At 43.3% G+C, this 22,350-nt stretch overlaps 1 long non-coding RNA gene across 1 annotated transcript in view; it reads left to right on the top strand.

Annotated features, from left to right (window-relative positions):
• Nucleotides 1–22,350, top strand: part of LOC107320795 (uncharacterized) — a 167,893-nt gene that overhangs the window by 131,846 nt on the left and 13,697 nt on the right. Inside the window, exons 7-10 of the long non-coding RNA XR_014933774.1 lie at nt 1,085–1,206; nt 3,955–4,129; nt 6,294–9,104; nt 10,237–10,408. This is a non-coding gene — a long non-coding RNA (uncharacterized LOC107320795). The remainder of the gene's footprint in view (nt 1–1,084; nt 1,207–3,954; nt 4,130–6,293; nt 9,105–10,236; nt 10,409–22,350) is intronic.

Here is a 22,350-nt window from a genome sequence, read left to right as displayed (position 1 = left end):
ATTGGGGCATTATATTTCCTTTGTATCCAGACCTAAATACTGTTTCTGTGGCTGCAAATGTCAGAATTCTTGAATGAATGGAACAGTCAGACTCCTTCTGTATTATTTCTGAAGCTGAAAGCAGAATCAACCGTGAAGGAGCATAGACAGAGAATCTGCTTCATTCTAACCTTATTGAGGAAAAAAATTCTTTGCACCAATTAGAGAGATTACAGCACTCAGAGTGATGCAGAGAACTAAATAATCAGGCAGATACACTAACCGGATGTCATTTAATCAGACAAGAGGAAGCAGTACCCCACAGTGAATGGAAAACACTCCATAGGATGCGCATCAGCTCATGCATTTGTTTCCTTTTATTCCCATATTCACAGCTTCTGTGGCCTTCCATCCAGCCTGTGCCCACGAGTAGTTCTGGCATGCATGAGCCCCTCCTGTGCTGGGTGGTAGGAGCTCTTAGTGCATGGCCGTGTGCACCCAGGATGCTGCAGTCGTGCACGGGCTCACTGGGCTACAGCACAGTAGTGAAACAGTGACACATAAGGGGGAAGAATGTAGGAAAGCTGACACATCACTGAAGACACAGGAAGAAAAAATGCCAAAAAAGAGGTGAATAATAGAAAAGCTTAAGCATCACCTCTGCTCAGGTTTTGGAATAATAGCTGTGCTAAGGTTTATAGAAGTCATTAAGAACCCTTTGTGATACTTGAACTCTGCTACTGAAAAATAGCTGTTTCCACCCAGAGTTAATAAATAGATGTTTGAAACGCAAGCTGAGCTAATATGAATTCATGCTCAACTGTGCGTGTCATGTTTGGATGTAAACACCCTTTTCACATTGTACCATACCACCCCAGTGCTGCCGTGCTTTTCATGTATCTGTGGTATTTACATCTCAGCTATCATCTGATAGCTTAAAATGACTGTACTAAAATCCACTGCCTTTCAGTTGGGCTGAAGGTGTCAAAGTACATCTATATGTAGTCCGGTTTTACGGTTGAGTCAACGTGCTCTGAAATTGCATCTTTCTTTCCTAAAAACACTAAAAAGGTTTTTGTTTTTTTCCACCTTCTGTTGTTTGAAGAAAGGAAGAAGAAGGAAGGGAAAAAAAAGCCAGACCCAAACCTTTCCTACCTGGAGATCCTGCGTGGCACGTAATCCAGTCATGCATCAGCCACACGCCTTCTGCACTGCAACCTGCACCAGGTAGGGCACGAGAGCATCATCCCTGCTCAGAAGTCCACCATGGAGACCCTTTCTGTTCAATGTCAAATGTGTACTGAATTCTCCTACATTGTTTTACTCATTGCTTTGTCCTCATTTGCCTAAAGACAAGGGAATGTATCTCAGCCCATTTCAAACATAGCAGCTGCAGTGATTTCAATAGAGTGATGAGTATTTATTCTAGTAGGGAAGCCGTACCCCAAATCTTTCTTAACTGTAAGGTCACCCTATCTGCTAAACAGGATCTTCCATATCGCACTGTGTTAATGTGTGCAGCGTGTTTTCAGCAGACACACACAATTCAGTAATTCATTTCACCGGTGACAGGATGAGGGGAAATGGCCTCAAGTTGTGCCAAGGTAAGTTTAGGTTGGATATTAGGAAAAACTTCTTTGCATAAAGGGTTGTTAAACACTGGAATGGGCTGCTCAGGGAGGTGGTTGAGTCATCGTCCCTGGATGTGTTTAAGAGCCATTTGGATGTGGTGCTCAGGGACACGATTTAGTGGAGGGCCATTAGAGTTATGGTAGTGCGGTTGGGCTGTGGTTGGACTGGATGATCTTTAAGGTCTTTTCCAACCTGAGCAATTCTATGATTCTGTGAACAGCCCCATGGTGACAGGGATGTCCATAGTCCCCTAAACCTGTGGAGATAAATAGATAAAGACAAATAATTTCACTACGTCTTTATAATCACCTTATTATACCTTTTTAAACATTGCGTAAAGCCAGATGCCATGGTAGGGTAACAGAGGAACAAGAGAAGTAGTGTTTGTAAAAGTTGAAAAAACACAAAGTTTTATCATAGGTGTGAAAGCTTTCTGACTGTCAGGAGAATTCCTTTTGAACTTGATTGGGCTTCAGCTCCCATCACATTACCTGCTCATGTGCTCCCTGCCATGCCCTGCCCAGCAATGGGCCTCCTCCCTGCTCTGTGCAAAGGAAGATTAAGCAGAAGGGATAAGAAAAAATGCCTTTTTTTTCTTTTCTTTTTTTTTTTTTTTTTCAGTAAACACAGCCTGCAGCCATCGGTTTCTTTCAGCATTGGATGGCAATTATTTCTGTGTAATAAGCAGCCACCCAATGACCCTCCCCTTCAGCGTGCAACGCTTCTGCTGTCAAGTGTTAATCCCTTTGTTAGCTACTCAGCTGCGCATTCATTTAGGAGGGCTAATGACTTACACTGTTCCTTCTCTGCATGATTTCAGCAGACGTGTAATTAGAGGTGAATGGTGGCTTCAGAAGTACAGCTACCACTGGGGCCGGGGGCAAAGTCAACGTGTTTGTCTGATTTCACCATGGGCTGTTTTAGTGAGTGAAACCATGTGGGAGGCTGAACAAGGGGGGAAAGGAAGTAGGAAAGGAGAAGCCAAAATAACCCCACACCGAAACAGAAAGAAAGGATAAGAGTCAGTTGTTGGGCATTTGGGGAGCTTGGATGGGAAAAGGAACATGTTGGGTTGTCAGACTGTGAGATAAATGCCAGTGAGGAACGTGTTGTCACACAGACTGAAAAGTACTGAAGGGTGAAAAGAAGTTCTGGAGATCCATGGTCGTTAGCAGAATAAGCGTGAGTGCCAGAAAGTGATAAAAAAGAAAGCATTTTGAAGGTGAGCTGAGGAATGGCTCAGGTGCGTCAGCAGCACCTTACAGACTACAGCCTCTTTATTATTTCTTTTTTAAATGAAAGCCATCAATGTCTGCAACACCTCGAGAAATATCCTGAGGCTCCTACACCACAGGAGGATGCGCTTTTGAAGTCCAAGTGAATCCTTGTGTATGTATTAACATCACAGGATGGAGTAGAAAAGTATAACAGGGAGCTGAGGAACTGATGGATTTGAGATAACAACAAAACCACAAAGAACCCCAAACCTCTTGGCTCTGATTTCTATGCATAGACAAAGCACAGACAGCCTCGCTGCTCAGCATTGCTCTGTGTCCTTGCAGCTGTTGGGATTGAACTGGATCCCAGTACTGTGTGGTGGCTGATGCTTTTGGTGCTGCAACACAGCATCGCCAGGGCAATGGGCTTTTGCTCCTTACCAGCAGAAGCACAGCATCCCACACATCTCACACATCCCACAGCTGCATATTGTTTCCTGCTTTCCCTTTTTCTTTTTTTTTTTTTTTCTTTTTTTTTTTTTTTTTTTTTTGAAAGCTTACCCTGGGTTTTCCTCAGCCCTGTTTCCTCCCAGCAGTGTGCCTGCAGCCCAGGGAGCCCTTCTGGAGTGTGGCGTCTCTTTCCTTCACACCCCTTGTGCAGATGCACATCAGTGACTGATACCACAACTGTGTTAAAGAACACCAACTTCCACTCTCCTGGTTGGTTAGGAGCTAAGCAGAGTGCTAGTTTTATGAACTAAGATAACACACCTGCACTGGTGCTTTGAATTCAGGGGCATAATTTCATTAAAAATGACAAAACAGAATAAATCAATAACTAATTAAAAATGGTTTTTAATTCAGTCTGGGCTTATGATCTAATATCTCACACAGTTGTCTAATACAATTATAAACATAATTTCATGCTTAATGAAATATAAATGAAACAAAAAGAATGGCGAACTCCAAGGAAACCTGGAGGGGCTTTTGTGGCCCCTCCACCCTACCTGCATCTCTGTCCCATCTGTTAGAAAGTAGATCCAGTGATGAAGAGCCATCACAATACAAATTGGAGTCTTATTGCTCATGCAGAGCCTTATAATTGCTCTGTTTTTTCCCCATAAAGCACTGAAGAGCAACTTGAGCAGCCTCAGAGGAGATGACACACATTGGGCTTCCATCTCCACATTCCATGCGGATGTGTCACCATCATTGCTGTGCAGGCAGCAGGGACAGGACATGGTGTGGCTGGCAGCCCTGGGGATGAGGATATTCAATTCTGAGTGGCTTGTGAGCTGCTGGTAAGCAAACACAGTAAATGACCATTTCTGGCATTTCTTTATTTCATCATCTTTTTTACTAATAGTGCTACTCTCCTTTTGAGTTATGACATTAATTTCTCTCCATTTGACCAGCTGTCTAGCAGTACTCAGTGATGTCCAAAAAACCTTGCATGCAATTACACACCTCACTGCTACATACAGGTATATCCAAGTGAGAAACACCTGTCAGCATTTCTCACTATTTTCTCAGGTATGTATTCCAAGAGCATCAGTGGTGCCCATCCTCACTGTGTGTTTCCAGCATGGGAGGGAGACAGTGAATCGGTCCCATTTGATTTGAGCTAAATCCACTAAAGGAAGTGAAGCATTCTGTAGCTTGGGTCTGCACAGTGAGCGAATAGATACTGTTTTCTTGTGGTTTGGATATAATTGGATTTAAGTTTGTAGGAAACTTAGCCCAGACTCAGTGAAAGGTTCACACAACCTTAGACCAGGAAGCTTTGCGTTGCTCAGGTTTAATTATGAATGGTTCGCTCAGCCTCAGTAATGACTTATATTCACTAACTATCCCTTCTATGAGATGTGACAAAAGTGAATTTCGGAGATGTGAAGCATAATTATTTAATGATGAAGTAAAGTTGATTAGGAAGCCTTTAAGCTATTAGGCTCTTGGTAGGGTATTTTGCAGTCACTGAATAAATGAACATAATTTAATTCTTAAAAGCTCTACAGCTCCTGCTGGCTCTGAAAATGATACGTAGCTAACAAGTCAGGTTTTTTCCCATTATAGAATTCTATATGTTACAACAAAGAGCATACAGAATTCAGTGCAGTGCTGGGGAAAACTATTCTTAGTGACTACGCAGGCTAAAAATGATAGAACTCACATATCCAGTAACAATCATGAACCTGACAAATCAAGCTTGTAAGCCTGTGGTGTGATCTGAAAACCTAACAAGCTTCCAAGAAGGATCTCTAGTTTAAAAATACTTTCTGGATTCTCTCTTTTTTTTTTTTCTTCCCCTTTTTCAATTCTTCATGAGATGTGCAAGACAGAACAGCATGAGACCAGCAGGCAAATGGCTGTGCCATTGAAAGGGTATATTTATATATTATGTAGCTGTGTTCCAATTATGAAATTGATCCCTGGATAGAAATCCCTTAAGGGTGGCTCTTAATGAGATTGCCTGCTCTGCATGCATCCAGTAATAAGATTAGGTATGCATTTATCCTGAGCAGAGATAAACCAGCGACAAGTTTGTGCCAAGATAAGACAGTTTTGAAAGGCAATTAAACGTGGGACATAATGTGTGTGCATATGTCTGTGGGAGGTTGTGGGATGGAAAGGCTCGGTCTTCATCTGCAGAAGTGCTTCTGAGTGTAACAGGTAGGGAAACAGGCTTTTCACAGCGGTGTGATTAAATCTAAGCTTAATATCAAAATATCTGGATTTAGAATGCACTGGTCAATTTTATGAAACACGCAGACTGGCCTTTTTGGTTTCTCCCCCACTCCCTGAAAGCCTGAGAACACCCTTGGTTGTCACCAGGTGCCCATCAGTCCAGCTTCCCCCAGCACACACACCCTGATACCACCAGTGCACAGTGCCCGACTGCATCCAGGCTCTGTGCAGGAGTGCATATAAGCCCAGCAGTGGCATTGCCATCCCCAGCTGATGGCCATTGGAACTGCTTGGTTACTCATTCCTCTCCTATGAGATAGCTGTCACCTTCTCTTTTTTAAAGCACCAGGGCAAAGTTTCTCCATCTTACACTGTTACCACTTCTTATCTTGCTCAGGATGTTTTTTGACTGTAGTATTCCCAATACCTGGTGTAGGCAGGGCACAGAGAAGCCAGAATCCCTCCCAAATCTGAATTTGCTCTGGCACATAAACAACTCAAGCTCACATCAGATTATGTATTACCAGATTAATAAATGAACCTTAGAATGCTTCCTCTGCTTGCCACCCTTGGTATATCTGAACCGGAGCCTCTGTCTGTGCAGCTGGAACAGCTGGGCAGTGATTGGGACATCAGGGAAACCTGTGGAGGGGAAGACAGTCACAGCCTGATTTTTGAGCGCTCTCTGTGGAGATAATGGGCAATGGCTGGAATGCAGGGGTTGGCAGGGAAGGTGGGTACTGGAGTGGTTTGTGATCGCTCCATTTTTTGTTTCTTCAGCTTGAAGTTGTCCTGCAAGCAGAAAATAAGAGCAGCCCAGAGGCTCCCATAAACCACACCAGGTGTAAAAACTTGTCAGCAGCACCAAATGAAGAGAGCGCTTCCAGAAATGAGTAGTGAGTGCCTATCTGGGAGTGTTGGGAAGAATACTTTGGGTATGCTCAAGGTGAAGAAACAGGCTTTGCCCATGCATTCACAGATGGTAAGGCTGTGGGGCTTTAAAATACCCACAAAATCAGTATTCTGTCTGCTACATGGTGAGTGTATGTAGGAAACGTGACTGGGAACTCTAGAATGTCACTGCGTACTTTTAGGAGCCTTTTGCTGAGAAGTTGCCAAAAACATATGGTCTCTATTAATAAGGATATTTAGCATTTTTCTTCCTAATTTATTCACAGGTAATTATTTGCTTAGCTAGCTCGAAGTGGGCCAGAATCCAGCTCTTATCTGTCGTGGAAAGCTGTCACATTTCCCTCTGCCTTTCGCCAGCCCTCCCTTGAGCACAGCTATGCATCTGGCCAAGCAAAGCTGTGCTGCTCCTTCTCACTTAAAATAGCTTACTGGCCATTAAAACTCTCGTTGTACAGTCACAGTGCTGTGAAAAGTACTTTCCAAAGTACTGTGACTCTCAGTAATTCGGTAAAAAATAACAGATTCAGCTGCTCATCACATTGGCTACCTGCTCCCTGCCAAGACAGTTGGCTCTTCCCAGGTCTGTGCCCATGTCAGTGCAGTGCACGGCAATGCCAGAACCTCACCTAACCAACACTTCAAAGACTGTTTTGTTTCACCTCTTGTGGTGCCACATTCAAATGTTAAAGAAAATACAAAGGAAAAAAAAGCACCATGCTCAAAAATTCTTATCAAAGATTTACCGGTCCAGAGTCCGGGCTCTGCCTGAAAACTCTGATGCTTTTCTTTCTAGGTGTATCCTTCTTTCACTGCCCCTTCAGTCATCAGAATCCCAAAACACGTTCTTTCTGATGAGGATTTAGCCGTGACCTGCACATGATTGCAGGAAATAAGCCTTTAAAATATGCCCAAATGCACTGCTTGTTTGAAGTCACTGATCCTTAAAATAGATGTCTGGGAAAAAAAAAGTGTCATTTCAAATGCTTCTGCAGATATTGTTCCAGTATGTGTAACAAGGGGTCACATCAAGCCAAGTTACATCAGTTGTGCTCCATTATATCACGAACTGAGCCAAATGAATCAAAATATACAGTAATATTTCAACTGATAATGAAAGCTTTGTACAGTTTCTTTCCCCAGATACTTCTCAGGAAGCATTAAAATATTCAGTGTGATTTGAGGGGGTCTTATTTTAGCTATTTGCCAAAGATCCTCTCTCTGTGCAGAGTATTCAATGTTCATTCATTTTCTCAGTGTCACTGATAAATGCACAACCCAGCAGGACAAAATCCTCAGCCACCAAGTGGTTTGATGGCGCAGCTTACCTTGGATGGACCATTTCTTCCTCCCAGCTCCCCCCTTGTCTGTCTGCTCTCCTTCATCTCTTGTTCAGTGGTAGCCCTTTTCAGAAAGGATGGTCACAGTGGGGTTGGGAGCTGATACATCACTGATGGATTCAGCTGCAAATAGGAATTGCTGTTGTTTTTTGGCATCTTCTGCTTTGTTCCATGCCTGGGGCATCTGAGCTTCAGATGCTTTTGCAAGAAGGATGGGCAGTTGACTCTGAGCTCTGCTTCCCAAGTAGATTTAGCTGTGTAGACTGCGTAGACCAAGAAAAGGCTGAACCAGCACAGATACAGAGGGCAGAGTGACTCAGTCATAAGAGGTTCTGGGAAGCTCCGGAAGCATGGGAGAATGCAGAGACTGACTCTTCTCATGAAAAATGAATTCCCACTTGTGTTGTGAGCTTTCTACTCAGAGATGGTGAGAAAATACTTGATTTTTTATTCTTTTTCACGGACCTTATGAGATATTGGTCATGAGGTGCCATCATTGAAACCTCTGCAGGAAGTTGGTATCCTAAGGTAGTCACTGTCGTTTATAGGTCCTGTTCCTGTCGCTGGTGAATGTATTGAGTACATGGATAGTAGTAGAACAGTATTGTTTCCTCCTCATTAGTCTCCCAAGGCAAAACACAATTTGGTCCTACTTAATTTAATATTAACAAAATCAAGATCAGTTCAGAAGTTTTACCTTTCCTGAGGTTCTCAGCTCTCTTATGCCTGTGTGTATACAGACTCCAGAGAAAAACATTTCAGGCTTTTCCACAGCGATGATCAAAGAAAAATCACAAATGCAACAGACTTCAAAGCAAAGGGCAATGGCCCAGCCTTCACTCAGCCAGTGTGCACAAAACGGAAGGGCACACGAGGTGGGAGAGGAAGTAGTGCTATGCCACAGGTGGGTTTGTATTTGATACCAACTACTGACAGCGACGGGTCACAGCTTTGCCACAGCTGAAGTCCATTGAGGGCCACCTCAGAACCTCCCAGCAGCGGTTCAAATGCTGGGGAGGTGAAAACTCAAGAGCTTCACTTAAGACAGCTAAAGCCTCCATTTCTGCACATTGTGGTGCCCGCACAGTCACAGAGAAATAAATCGTGGTTAAATTTTTGATGAGCTTTCAGCTGCTGTAAATAATTAACGAGGGCCTCTCTCGTTTGAACACGGGTGCAACTTTTCATGTTTCAGATGCTTCCTGCCTCAATCCCAAGGGGATTGCTCAAGTTATTCAGGTCACTTCTTTTATTTATTTATTTGTAGCATCACCAGTCAAAACAAGTTCTGAACTTTCAAGCTGGGAAGGGAGAAAACAGTTTCCTTTTGATCTCACTCCAGGTAAATCCCCATGGGAGCATGTGTCTCATTTGCAATAGTTGAATAATAGAGATTGATAGGTTAATCAGTTCCAGTACCATTTATGGAGTAATACCGTGTGCTCATAGCTGAAGTTTTAGCGTTTCTCAAGTTCAAAGACGATAGTGCAGGATAGCACAGGATGGCTTCTTAAAGACAGATGCATTAATGAGGGCACCCCTGTGTCCTCCCAGCTAAAGCACAGCGGGCTGATCCTGCTTTTGACATGGTGAAGTATGACAGCACAAGTACTGAAGTCAGTCCTGCATCACTACCAGATAGCAGCACAGAAAATGAGGTCTTAAGAACAATCAATCTGACCCTGCATTAGGGGTCAGGATATTGTTTTAGGTGGAAGCTGGGATATCTTGTGTATATATGAAGCGGGCATAAAATGGATTAAATACAGAACTCAGGCTCCTAATTAGGGGCTTTGATGTCCTATCATAAGACTTCAGTGTGAAAACTGGACTACTAAAATAGCTCCTTTCTAATGACTCTATCCTACTACTGTCCAGCTTGTCTCTTCTGTATCCACACACAGGATAGGCAGGTCTCCTACCTCTGCTGTGCTCTGAGGCTGATGTAGATTTACTGCATTGTCATACTTATCATTTCAGTGTCTATTGAGCATGATTTACTGCACTGACAGACCACACTACTGTTTGCAGTTCAGGCATAATTCTTAACCACTTTTTAATACAGTTTCTCACATCATCTCCAGCATTTGAGAGAATATATATTTTTTTTAATCACCACGTACTGAATATGTAATTTTTTTTCTAGGTGAAATTTCCTATTAATGGAGGCTGGGTTATGAGAGAGCAATTATTTGAGTTACGTGCATATGACAGAATAATTTAAAATCAGCTTTCGGGTCGATCTTTTTTAATTACCTATTTTATCAACTGTTTTTGACTAGCAGTTTAAATAATTGTGTTTGCCTAATATCTGGATGTAATTGCTTTTTAGACATCCTTTATTCCAATCCTGGTGTCGTTACCTTCTTGCATACTGCGCATGTTGGCACCTGTCTGTGCAGTGACAGATCTGTGGTGACAGCTTGTATAACTTATTTATAAAATGATGAATTATTTTTTAATTTAACTTCAAGTTCACAGGCTGGAAAAGTGGAGAAACACCTACTTGCTGCAGAGGATCTGCTAAGGAAGTCCACAGGAAACTGTGCATATAGGGGAAGAGTACATGCCAAGTGAAACAGAACCATGCGGGTCATTGTTATGCTGGTCCAGGTTTCAGCGAGCACTTGGTGGATGCAATGCAAAGTAAGTTAAGTGTTGGGGCCACAGACTGTGGGGATAAATGGTCTTCTCCCAGGGTCAGCTCATACCAGGAGCCAAGAGGAGGGGCTTTGAGGAAGGGAAGGGGGCCTTCTCTTTCTCCAAATGCATTCCAGTTAGCACTACAGATTGAATAAGAAGAGACTCTAAAACTGAGGCTCATGTTAAAGAGATATTAGCAGACAGGAAATGAACAAACTGACAGTTATATAGTCATATAGGTGATAGTTCCTATTTCTTACTGAATGTTTTCAAGAAAGCACAGGTGGACAAAAGACCATTTTAATTCATAAGAGGAAAGCCACAGTCAGTCCTATTGTCAGAGAGAGGGAGGGAGGGAGGGAGGAAGGGAGGGAGGGAGGGAGGGAGGGAGGAAGGAGGGAAGGGAGGAGGAAAGGGAAAGCAGGAGGGAAGAGAGGGAGGAAGAAGGGAAGGGAGGGAAGGAAGGAGAGAAGGAAGGGAGGAAGAGGGAAGGAAGGAAAGGAGGAGGGGGAAGGAAGAAAGGGAGGAAGAGGAGGAAAGAAAGGGAGGAGGGGAAGGGTGGAAGGGTGGAGGGGGAGAGAATGGGAAGGGAAAGAGGGAAGGGAGGATGGGAGGGAGGGAGGGAAGGAATGAAGGGAGAGTGAAGGGAGGGAAGGGGGGAAGGAAGGAGGGAGGGAGGAAGGAGGAAAGGAGGGGGGGAGGGAAGGAAAGTGGGACGGGAGGAAGGGAGGAAAGGATTCCTCAGTTATGTCTCCATATGGCCTCAGCCCTGTATGCCTGATGACTGTGGACCTCAGACCAACCCACAGGCCATTGAACATGGCTGTGCTATCTGCTGTTCCTTTTCAATTTCTCTCTTCCAAAAAGCACAGCAGGTGAAATACAGTATCATGCACTGACTCAAAAATAGCTGCTCATTTTCAGGAAGTCTTTCGCTTGATCCTTTTGTTAGAAGCTTCTAAGGAAAACACCGGGTAATAGAAAGAGCAGGTGAAGTGACAAGCTGAGCTGACTGCATGCAATAAACAGAGCGCCTGTGGCTTTGGCATTGCCATGAACAGGATAATACTTAGAGCATAGCACTGGGTCAGGATTAAAGGTTACTGCTCTGTTCTGCTGTATTCCTTATGTGATGCTGAGCATATTTTCTTGCTTCTAAAATTTTTATTGACACATTCATTTCAGTGTCATCCATTTGAGAGAGAAGGTCACTGGAAGAAGGAAGAAGTCTTACTCCACAGACTTCTCTCTCTCTACTGACCCTAGTGCCAGAAGCTCTCATTGATATATCTAGTAATTGTCTTAATGCATATACAATTCCTATTAATATTATTAATAGGAATATTTATGGCGTTTACAGTCTCATGATCCATATAGACATTTGTTGCAGTTCAGGTATGAGTCATGTGAGGCACTGGCACTGCACAGAGCTGTGGTGCCCCATCCCTGGAGGTGCCAAGGCCACAGATGGGCCCTGAGTAGCTGGAGCTGGGGGGGCAGCCAGCCCACAGCAGGGGAGGGGGGTTGTGGGCTCCCTTCCAGCCCAACCATGCTGTGCTTCTATTTCAAGTCTGAAATAAGTGCCTTTGACAGTCAGCTTTCATAAATAAATCTTCCTCCTGAAATGCAGCATGCACATCCAGGTGGGTCGGGTTATACTTTTACTGTTCTTCAATGGGAACTGACATCAGGAAGCATGCAGCAGAAAGCTTTCTGTCAAAGTAGGAAATAGGGATTTCCCACTCCCCCCCCCCCTTTTTTTTTTTTATTTTCCTTTAGCAATCTAAGAATAACACAGATTACAACAGCACTTCAACACTTACTTAACATCCTAGATTGCTCCTAATAGGAGAAAATGTGCTTAGAATAGAGGGGTCAGCTGCACACCTTCCAAAAAGACAGAGGAGCATGCGTTGAGCACAGGCTGGACCAGGCAGATTTCTCCCCGCCAACCCCCACCCCCACACACATCATCTGCTTTCACATGGGCCCATGAAAACAGAAATGCAGACCCCATAGAGGCTCAGGACACGGACCTGGAATAGAACAGAACCTTGACAGTGCACAGCAGATGGCAGAACCCCGACTCAAACCACCATAACATGGAACAGCTCATCTAAAAAGCAACTCCCCTGCTGGGAGTGAGTGTAGGTCTTATTGCAGAACTTTCTCTCCCATGCATCTAAGCACAAATGATCTTTTTCTCCAGTAAAACACCATTTCCACATCACCACACAACAGTAGGAGCTAGAGCTTTATCCAAAAACAGCAGAAATAATAAGCCTGGCTACACTGCAAGGGCGAGTAACACATTCCCTTGCACAATGACACCAGCTGACTATTGGCAAAAGGCGTCTGAATGAGACATAAATCAACTGAGCAGGGGTGGAGACAGAATGGCCTCCGTTACCCAGTGCTGCGCCAGGCGGGCTGCGGGCTGTGCACGGCCTGCAGCTGCCCAGCAGTGCATCAGGACCACCAGCTGCACCAAGGGCTGGCTGCAGTCTGGCTGTGCTGCCCAGTGCCATCCCACAGCCCAGTGCTGGTAGGAGATAACAGAGAGGAGGCACTGGGAGGCTGATCTCTTCAGTGACCACAGAGCTTTTGAAAATCATTAGCACATTTCAGCAATGCATGCTCCTGGACTGCTGTGAAAGAAGGAAGGGCCTCGCTTTCAGAGTTTGCCTTTCCACCTTCACAGTGATCTTGGCGGTATTTAAAGCAGGCAGCTGCGATTCTTTTTAATAATCTATTAACACAACATGTCTCAAAAGGCTGTTTATCAGTTGCTGCTGTTAAGAAACATTATGAAATGGTTACTTGTCTGCCATCAGACCCTGCTCTAAAATAACGTTCCCCAAGAGTTTATTTGTATTTCAGAGAAGAACACACTGACCGTGTTCACGCCTCCCAATATTTCTTCCAGACACTACGGGTTGTTTATCCATACTTGCATGCAAATATCCCATCTAATTCATTTTGTTCTTTTAAAATGCCGTTTAAATACAGCTTTTCAGGGAAACAGAGCCCGTTTCAATTTATCTTGGTTGAAACTAGGGCTATAAATCTCTTCGGTTTCTTTTATTGATCTCAGACAAAATTACAAATATAAATTACAGCTGCTGCAAATTAAATGTTCTAATGACTGAAAGCAAATGAGCTCGCACCAGTAACGCATGCAACAAAGACACAGCAAGAATGGCAGACAGCAGCCACCCCCTGTTTGCTGTGAAGACCCTCAGTCACCAAGCTCTCCTCCTGCAGGCAGCTTAATACACCCACCATGAAAGCCTGGTGAGAAACACTGCACCTGAAGTGGCAAGATAGATATATCCCATATAGCCCAAGATGAAATATAGAAATATATCACCAGTTTTACTGTCCCAGCTGTTTTCCTCATTCTTAATCTCACTATAAATGTTGGCCACAGGCTGACACTCCACAAGGGCAAATATCAGGTGATGCTGCTCCAGGTAGCACGCGTTTCCTATGAAGGAGCTCCTATTTCACAAGGCAGCGTAGTCATCAGTTTTCTACACTGCTGACACTCAGACCCTCTTGCACAAAGGTTTCTGTTTACCATGTCATGAAATTGCAAGCATAATAGCAGTGACTTTGCTGCACTTGATAAAACAGTAAAACATTTCATTTTGCTGCCTACCAAGCTTAAATAAAAATAAAGAAAGAAAGGACGTTGGAGGGGAGACAACATTCTTGTTGCCATCGAAGTACTTCAGAATATCTACTTTACTTTTCTGCTTGTGACCTGTGCCCGTGTGCTTTTCCTTCTTTCCACTTCTGCCACTATTTTTAGACAAGAGCTGCAAAATCCAGAAAAAAAATGGGAAAAAGAAAGGATTACTTTTATTCTTGTTTTGTATGATCACAAAGCCTCTGAGTATGCGTTTATCTGTATGTATATAGTAGAAGTATTCACACTCCTAAAATTCCATGAAATAGGAATGCTGGTAACCAGACAAGTTCTGCATTTGACCCACACTCAAAACAAAAACCCCCACAAGACACACTGAAAATGCCACCATTGTCTCTCTGGCCCATGGAACTGATTTGCTCCTAAGCCAAATTCAGGTGGTTTGTCAGACATCTCTGATTCATGGCCCAACAGCCCACAACTAAGTTGTGTTATTGGAGGCTTGCTTGGAAATGCACCACAAATGGCAAGCTTTGACTGAAAGTCCATTGGCAGTCTTTGGAAACCAGAAAGGCACTGCACACTGAACCAAGTGTGCAAGAAACCAATAGCATCAGGACAGATCTAACAGACCCTCCCAGCCTGTGAGCTGCCCACAAATGGCACTCCTGTGCTCACTGCCAGCAGAACACCTTGAGTTCATCTGCCCTCACCACCTAAGCAAAGAAGTAAGGAAAAGTAAGAAGATATAGAAAAAATTTCTTCTTCCCTGATATCAGTCAAGCTGCAGTTAAGGAGAGACTTCCAGAGTGATCTGGTACCTATGGCATCTCTATGCTTTTGAAATTCAGATGTTTTCTTGAAAGAAAGACAAGCATTCAGTCAAGTTCTCCAAATTCTTGTTTTTCTAATGGTGAAATTATTGGGAATTTCAGTCTTATTCCCAGCCTGATCTCAGTAGAGCAGTACAAGCAGGTCTCGGCAGCGTGGGCACAGGGCTTCTCTGGGTGGGCACAGTAGGTCTCTACTCCGGGAATAGCATTTATGTAAACTGCCATCAGAAATTCTGTTTTATCCTCCACTATACATCAGTTTCTGTAATTTCATTCATGATTTACTTTGACCTTTAGCTGTGTTTGATATTTTCTGGTACAAAAGCTTGGCACTTAATAAAGGAAATTTCAAGAAAACATCAGCCAGCAAGCTAAATATCTGCACAGAAAAAGCAGATTTCATAGTGAAGTAAGTGAAAAAACAAGGCTGTCCTGCTGTCAGCTTAGAAAGACCTTCACAAATTCAAGTTGTGAAAAGAGGGATCTCCTTCTGCCTTAACACCACAGATTTACATGTATTTCTTTTCAAAATACCCAGGTCCTTTATTCAGCTCTTCTGGGTAATCGCGCTCTACGTACCTCCCTTTGAGAAGATTTTCCTCCCCTCCACATATCAGCCCACCATCATGCATGCAGTTGGGCATGTAGAGGAGCACCTCACATACAGATATCTTGCAGAAATCTGCTGGATGCAGCAGTTAACTGAGAGTAGTGTCAACATCCAACGGTACATGTTGGAACCTCAGTGCTAAATGGCAAACAGGCAATTACAGCAATGAAGTTAAATACCTTTCCTGCGCCTAAAAGTCACAAGGCTTGAAATGTTTGCTTATTGAACCATAACTTAGTAGTACAGGGTCTGGGCAATAGCAAACCAGGTTGGAAAGAAATGATCCCTCAGCAGACCCAGCCCCTCTTCTGCAGTCATCTGCAGAAAGGAGAAAGCTTTTGTGTTCAAAACTCCCATGGAGCTTTGTGGGCAAAAGCAACATGAAAATCTCTTTGATCATGCTTAAATATTTCAGAGAGGTGATCGGGCTTTGGAAGTTTAATTACCTTAAGCCATGAGAGGACAGAGAATGAGGGCAATGACAAAGAGGAAGAAAAGAAAAATGAACTTTTTTCCAGGACAAAGGGATGTTACTATTTATGAACCTGCAAGAGAATTAGAGCTGAAATAATTAGAAAGAAAGAAAGAAAGAAAAAAAAAAAAAAAGATATTTTAATTACTGATGGTAATTCTTACGAAAAGAACCAGATTGGCAGCCCTGAAATCTGCCAATTCTTTTTATCCAGATGTATATACAACCTCAGGGAGGCTGCTGCTAAGATCCTCTGCATGGGATGATGCCCTGAGCTGAGAAGTTCGACATCTCAATGGTCACACGCTTTGGCTTTTGCTGCAGCTGAGCTCTGCAACGTGACTAGTTGTGCACTATATCAATTCCATGATACAATCAGATCCTTTGACGTGGGCAATTTGTCCCTAATGACTTGAGTCAGCCTAAAAGGTTACCAAGAATCACAAATCCAACTGAAATTAATGTAGAGTAGCACAGGTCCCATTCAAGGACCAAACCTGAGGAAGTCATGGTAAATGAATTACCGGGTCCATCTAACACCCAGGGAAACTCTTTTTTAAAAATAAACTAAAAATATGAAGAAAAATGTAATTAACTCCTCATTCAGATCAAGTCTTTTTGGTTAATTTCCTATTATCCTGTTTAAAGAGAGTTCCTTTATCCCAGTTCTGAGGAACATCTTAGCTGTGGGGGTCATGAGGCACAGTGTTTTGTGAAGCACCAGCATCAGAATCTGTTCCTGAGTTAGAAGGGGGGGGGGGGGGGGGAAGGATTGGTTTTAGTTGTTAATATATTCTGGAGTAATGAAGTGTTAGCGGAAGCCTTTCACCATCTCCCTCGACATCCTGTTCCCCACCCCTCTGCAGCTGGATGGGAACTCCACCTCCCAGAAGTTCTAGACAGACTGGGGTACAAATCCCATGGCAGAAGGAAATGCAACCTGACTAATCCCTGCAAATACAATTCCTAGTTCCCATGGCTGACAAATGCAGGTCACTCAAACTAAACCAGAAGGGTACCACCTCCCTGCAGCTTTCTTATGGGATGCAAAAGCAATGATCTTCACTCCTACAGACTGATATTACATAGATTAAGTCAAATGTATCAACTTCACTTTAACACAAGTGTTTCTATTACTCGGGTCAGAGAGTCTGAGCAGTCACTCTCCAGAACCCGCTGTTATTAATTCAGCAATTATAGCTTTATGGTGGCAGAGATTCCTCGGTGTTTGAGCTGGCACTGGGAAGCTGTAATTCTGAATGGAACATGACATGAATTACTGGATTGCTGTAATTCTTCAGCTTTTCATGCATTTTCACAGCATATATTAAAATACAGCAAGCAATTCGCTTTTAATTATGCAAATTCAAAAACAGTCAGACAAGAGATAGAGGAGTTTTTAAATGCCTGCTCTGTCTGACCACCTGGGGTTAGCACAGAAGTCCATGGGCTAATCAGGTCACTGGGCCCACCATGCTCCTGCTTGCCTGGCTGTACACAGCATCGCCTCTTTTTAGTATTCAGCAGTATTTCAAGAGCAAAAAGTGCAGGAAAGAAATTGCCAGAGGGAGGGGGAGCTGGGAAAAGGCAGATCCTGTGCACCTGCCTCCCTGACTTCTCTGGGTTTCCAAACAGACGATACATCACTGTTCTGACATCAGCACAAGACCTCGAGGGCTGCAGATATTTACTACTTCCTTATTTGGCAATTATCTTCCCAATATTGAGATGTTACTAATAACCAGAATATGTGAATCAGGATCATAATTTGACAGCTCTATTCCTGGCTTCTTTGCTGCTCCTTAGCAAAGCCCACAGCTGCAACCAGCTTTTAGACATGCATGTCCATGCATGAGTCTGTGTAGTTATTGTAAAGGAGAAATAAGTTACACCGTTCTCAAAGACATTGCTTTTAAATTGTAAGACTCCGAGTGCAAGTAATGATGGCTTATTAAAAGTCTAGTGACTGTATCTAATAGCTGCAGTGTTCAGTGCTGTAATTACAGAGGCAAGAGATTGCTGAGCACGTGTAAAAAAGGAAATAATTGGGGTAGCAGCAATGCAAAAGCTTATCTGGGCCTAGAGCAACTGTTATTCTGCCCTCCTACTGATGTGTTACTTAACGAAGATATCAAGATTGGAAACGAGCTCTCTTTGCTCTTAAGTTTGAGTGTTTTCTGTTTGGGAGCCCTGAGGCTTCACCCCCACTACCTTCACAGCTCAGGACACAGAGGTAAAATTACACAAACACTTATTGCCTTGCCCTGTGAGAATACATCTGCCTCTTCTCCCCAGAAGCCTGGGAGAACTTTCTAGCAAGCAAATTAGCAATGCAAATCTCCAGCAACCTCTCCAAGGAGGGAGCACTGCTGTGCTCTGTTCTTCACATTAATGTTTCTAACCCTGGTGGACACTTTCCATTTTCTCTAATCTCTTCATCCTCTTTTCCCCACCTGGGGAAGCAGTCTTGCTTCTCTAAAGGTGGTTTCTTACAGCTTCGTCACCAGCTATTCTGTCTGCTGGGGTCTTTTGCTGCTTTCCTGTGTGCCTATTGAATAACTGCAATCAAATGAATGCTGTCTTCCTGAAGTAGTAGATGGAGTGGTTTTCCATCATGCTCTTGGCATTGCTATTACAAGCTTCACTTGGATATGGTAACTGCCCCGAAACCCTTGAATTCAGCCTTATCCCCAAGCTTTTTGAACCTCTCTGCTCTGTTCTGGCAAACGTATTGATCACATCTTCTATAGATGCTAGAAGTGAACCTTACCTTCACCCTAAAGCTCCTGCAGAAACCTTACTCGTTTGTTAGTCACCTGCTTTCCTGGATCACCACAGGTCTTTTCTAAGAATCATGTGAAATTTTACCACTCACTAAGCAAAGGACAGAACTACCTGCCTTCCCTGCTTACCTGCTTTGCTTTCAGAGTCATGCCTTTCTGGGCAGGGATGCTACCACATCAGGCACTTAATAACGCGTATCACCAAGTTCCCTACTTCTACTCACAAGGCATCGCATGACTTCTCTCAGTCTCATCATGAGACAAGCCTGACAAAACATCCAGACATTCCTCTATGAATTCACCAGCAGAAAAGGCTGAGAACCAGGAACTAAACAACCAGGGTACTCTCCCCATTGCAGTAGGAAAGGTACCTTTGGCTCATTGTGAGCAGTTGCTTGAACTTCCCAGCACACTACAGGAAAAGCAGATGCTGTGTTTATAACCAGAAGGAAAAGAAGAGCATAAAAGTAGGTGTTGGCTGTATGACTGAGTTATTTTAAAGTATAAACTGAAGCACAAGACTTGCACAGATTCTTCTGTATCCTGCCACTGTGTGACAATGTTAGTTATAACACTTTAACATTAATTCTGCAATACACATCTGCTGCTGGTTCCACCAATCAAAGACTGCGTAATGATCACCTTGTAATGAGAATCACTTTAGCTCCGTTTATTTCTTTAACGTCCGTGGAATCATAGAGATCACTTATAACCTTGCATGTTAAGTAAAGCAATTAATTGCACTACTGCACCAGGTTTTGACATGAAAGGCAGACTTAATAACGGATTTAAAGAAAAGGCTTAGAATAGGGGTTCAGAATGCAGAATAAGGGTTAGTGACAGCTAATACCAGCTGGCATATAGAGAGCAAGGTTAATAGTTGGCTTAACGATTGTGCTGCTTTTTTATTGATCTGAACAACATACATAATATGGGAGGTGGAACAGCAATGTTGTGGTGGAGACAAGTGGCAGAAGCACCAAGACTGTCCCTTCATTTACAACATGAGCACACTGGCTGCCAGGCTAGAAGCATCCACTTCTGGGCTCGTCTCAGGGGGGCTTCCCATGCAGCTGGTAGAGAGCAAAGAGACCTCAGGGTGCATTTCACATCAGACTGCAAGACATCTGGGGAAACGGCTCTGATGTGGGATTGTACAACCAGACATCAGTGCGGGGTAGGGGATGACCCCATTACTACCAAGATATGGAGGGTACAGAGCTGGGAATGGACTAAGAAATAGGATCTGGGATAGCAGCATGGCTGCCATAACTGGTGGGTGCAGTAGATCACATAACGCTTTTTGCAGAGGTTTGAAGGTGAACTGACACACAGCTCTTATTTTCAAGGAACATGAGAGACCTACTTCGCTTATTCCTGAAAGAAATGTTGTAAGTTTGTTTGAATTTTAGGTGCCTCGATACCTTTCTAATACCTTTATTCTTAATGTTCTTAACATCTGCTTAGAGCAAGCAGAAGTGGAGGTTGCCAGGGAAAGATTAGCAATTGCTTCCCCATAATTCATTTCCCAGGCTGTTCCCAGGGCACAGCGATTATGCACTTCACCTCACTCAGGATAGGCTGTAAAATCTCGGTATTGTCCTTAAGTGCTAAATCAAAGTAAGAAAAAAAAAAACAATAAACAAAAAAACGGTAAGTAAACGTTTCTCACCCAACTGCTGCCCTTTGTAAGAAAACCATTGAACTGAAAATGAAAGGCATCCACAGGTGCCTAACCAACATTTTTAATTTTACTTGTAGTGCTCCAAGGCGCTGTTTAAACAGCGATGCTATTACAGATTTACTTAGCTGATTTCTTTCTGAGTGCACCAGAACCCTAATCCTTCCAACAAAGAATGCCAAACAAAGCAGCATTAGGCAAGTTACTGTGAAACGAAGGCATATTTGCACAGCAATAGAAAGATCTAAATGGGTCCATAACGAGCAACCAAATAGTAACACATTTCAGGGCATTGCTTTGTAGGAAACAAGTGACTATTCCAAACCCTAAAGTGCCAAATGTACTGAATCACAAGAGCTCACTAAAATGAGAGCAAACATCTCAATCCTTTGTATCTGAGTGTGTACAAATATCAAAGCGATTTGGGGTTGTTAACCACCACAGCTTAGTGACGATATGGTCACCATTATCGCATAGCACTTCCCTGTTCAGAAACTAACTATATATTGGTCCGGTTTTACTGAAGCGTAAGGTGAGCAGCATTTAACATCAGACAACTTTGAGTAGCTCATCATGAAGGATGACTTAAAAGAAAACAAAAAGAAAAGGAAGCAACACTGCCCTTTATATCTGACAATGTAGAGGGTTGAAGACGTGCTCAAAATACTTGGATTTTCGCTTTCACATAGATTTCATAGCGCCCACTTTCCTAAAGTGCAGAACAGTTTTAAGTGTACCTCCTTTGTTTCTGCTGCTCTGTCCTCTCTAGCTCCAAAGCTACAGCTAAAGTGCCTCCATCCCTGCTCTGTCATCCCAGCAGGACCACAACCAGAATGCCTCACCATGTCAGCTGAATTCGCCCTCCTGGAAACTGCCTTTTCAGTTTGCTGCATGTTTGGGGGTGCAGACAAATTATCAAATGGTAATGGAAATATAAGAAGCGAAGATATCTTTCCAGATTAGATAATTATCCATCGAGAGAGAAAATAGCAACAACAAAACAGCTTCAGATTCTTCTGAATATAATTGAGTCTTTTAAGAAATACCCCAACACCTAAACAGCCATTTATTTACGTGGAGGAGGGGAAAATGCCATAAAGCTTAAGGAGCATTTTGTTCGGGAAATCACATCTTTCCCTATTTTCCAGCTGACACACTGCATTGCAAAGCCGTCACAGCACATTACCTCGGTGATGTAACGTAACGCAACACCGCTGATGCAACCCAATCTGATGTGTCTACCGTGATACATCAGGTACAATATTGGGGCAGCATTTTCTGCAAATAACCCCTATAGAAGAGATTCCTTCCTTCTTCGCCAACTAAAAATAAATAAATAAATAAATAAGCCCTCCCAAAGAATTGCATCACCGGGAGATAATTGCTTTCTCACAGGTAATTAGCAAATACAATTAGTTGTGAGAAAGGTTTGCTTTTCAGCAATTCACACACACACAAAAAAAAGGTGAAAGAAAGATTGTGGCTGACAAAGAACTGCTTCCCTTGGCACCAGCAGAACCCACCTGAGTAGCAGCGGTTACAGGGTCGGACCGTACCACCATTGGACTCCTTTTCTGCTTCCCACCAGCACTCATAGGACAACCAGAAGCAGGCTTCCACAGTCACAAACTGACTGGCAGCTAATTTTGCTGATCTCTGCAGTAGATGTTAACCACAGAATCGAATAAAGATACACCTCTCAGCGCGTGTCATGGGAAGCCCTGCAGATGCTTTGAGGACTACCTGCAATCCTGCAAAAATTGCTGGATTTTCACATACAGAAGGACACGGTCCGTGTCATCATGATCAATGGCCTTAAATATTCCACTGAAGTGGCAATGGTATTTGTCAGCAGAGGAGACTTAAGCTGAAACACATGAGACATTATTGCATTGATGGCAGCCATGCAGAAAG

The sequence above is a fragment of the Coturnix japonica genome, chromosome 13, assembly GCF_054131305.1.
Source record: "Coturnix japonica strain WE chromosome 13, WE-NBRP24, whole genome shotgun sequence".
Lineage (NCBI taxonomy): Eukaryota > Metazoa > Chordata > Aves > Galliformes > Phasianidae > Coturnix > Coturnix japonica.
The sequence above is the reverse complement of the archived record's forward strand: the minus strand, read 5'-3'. Positions and strand labels throughout refer to the sequence as shown.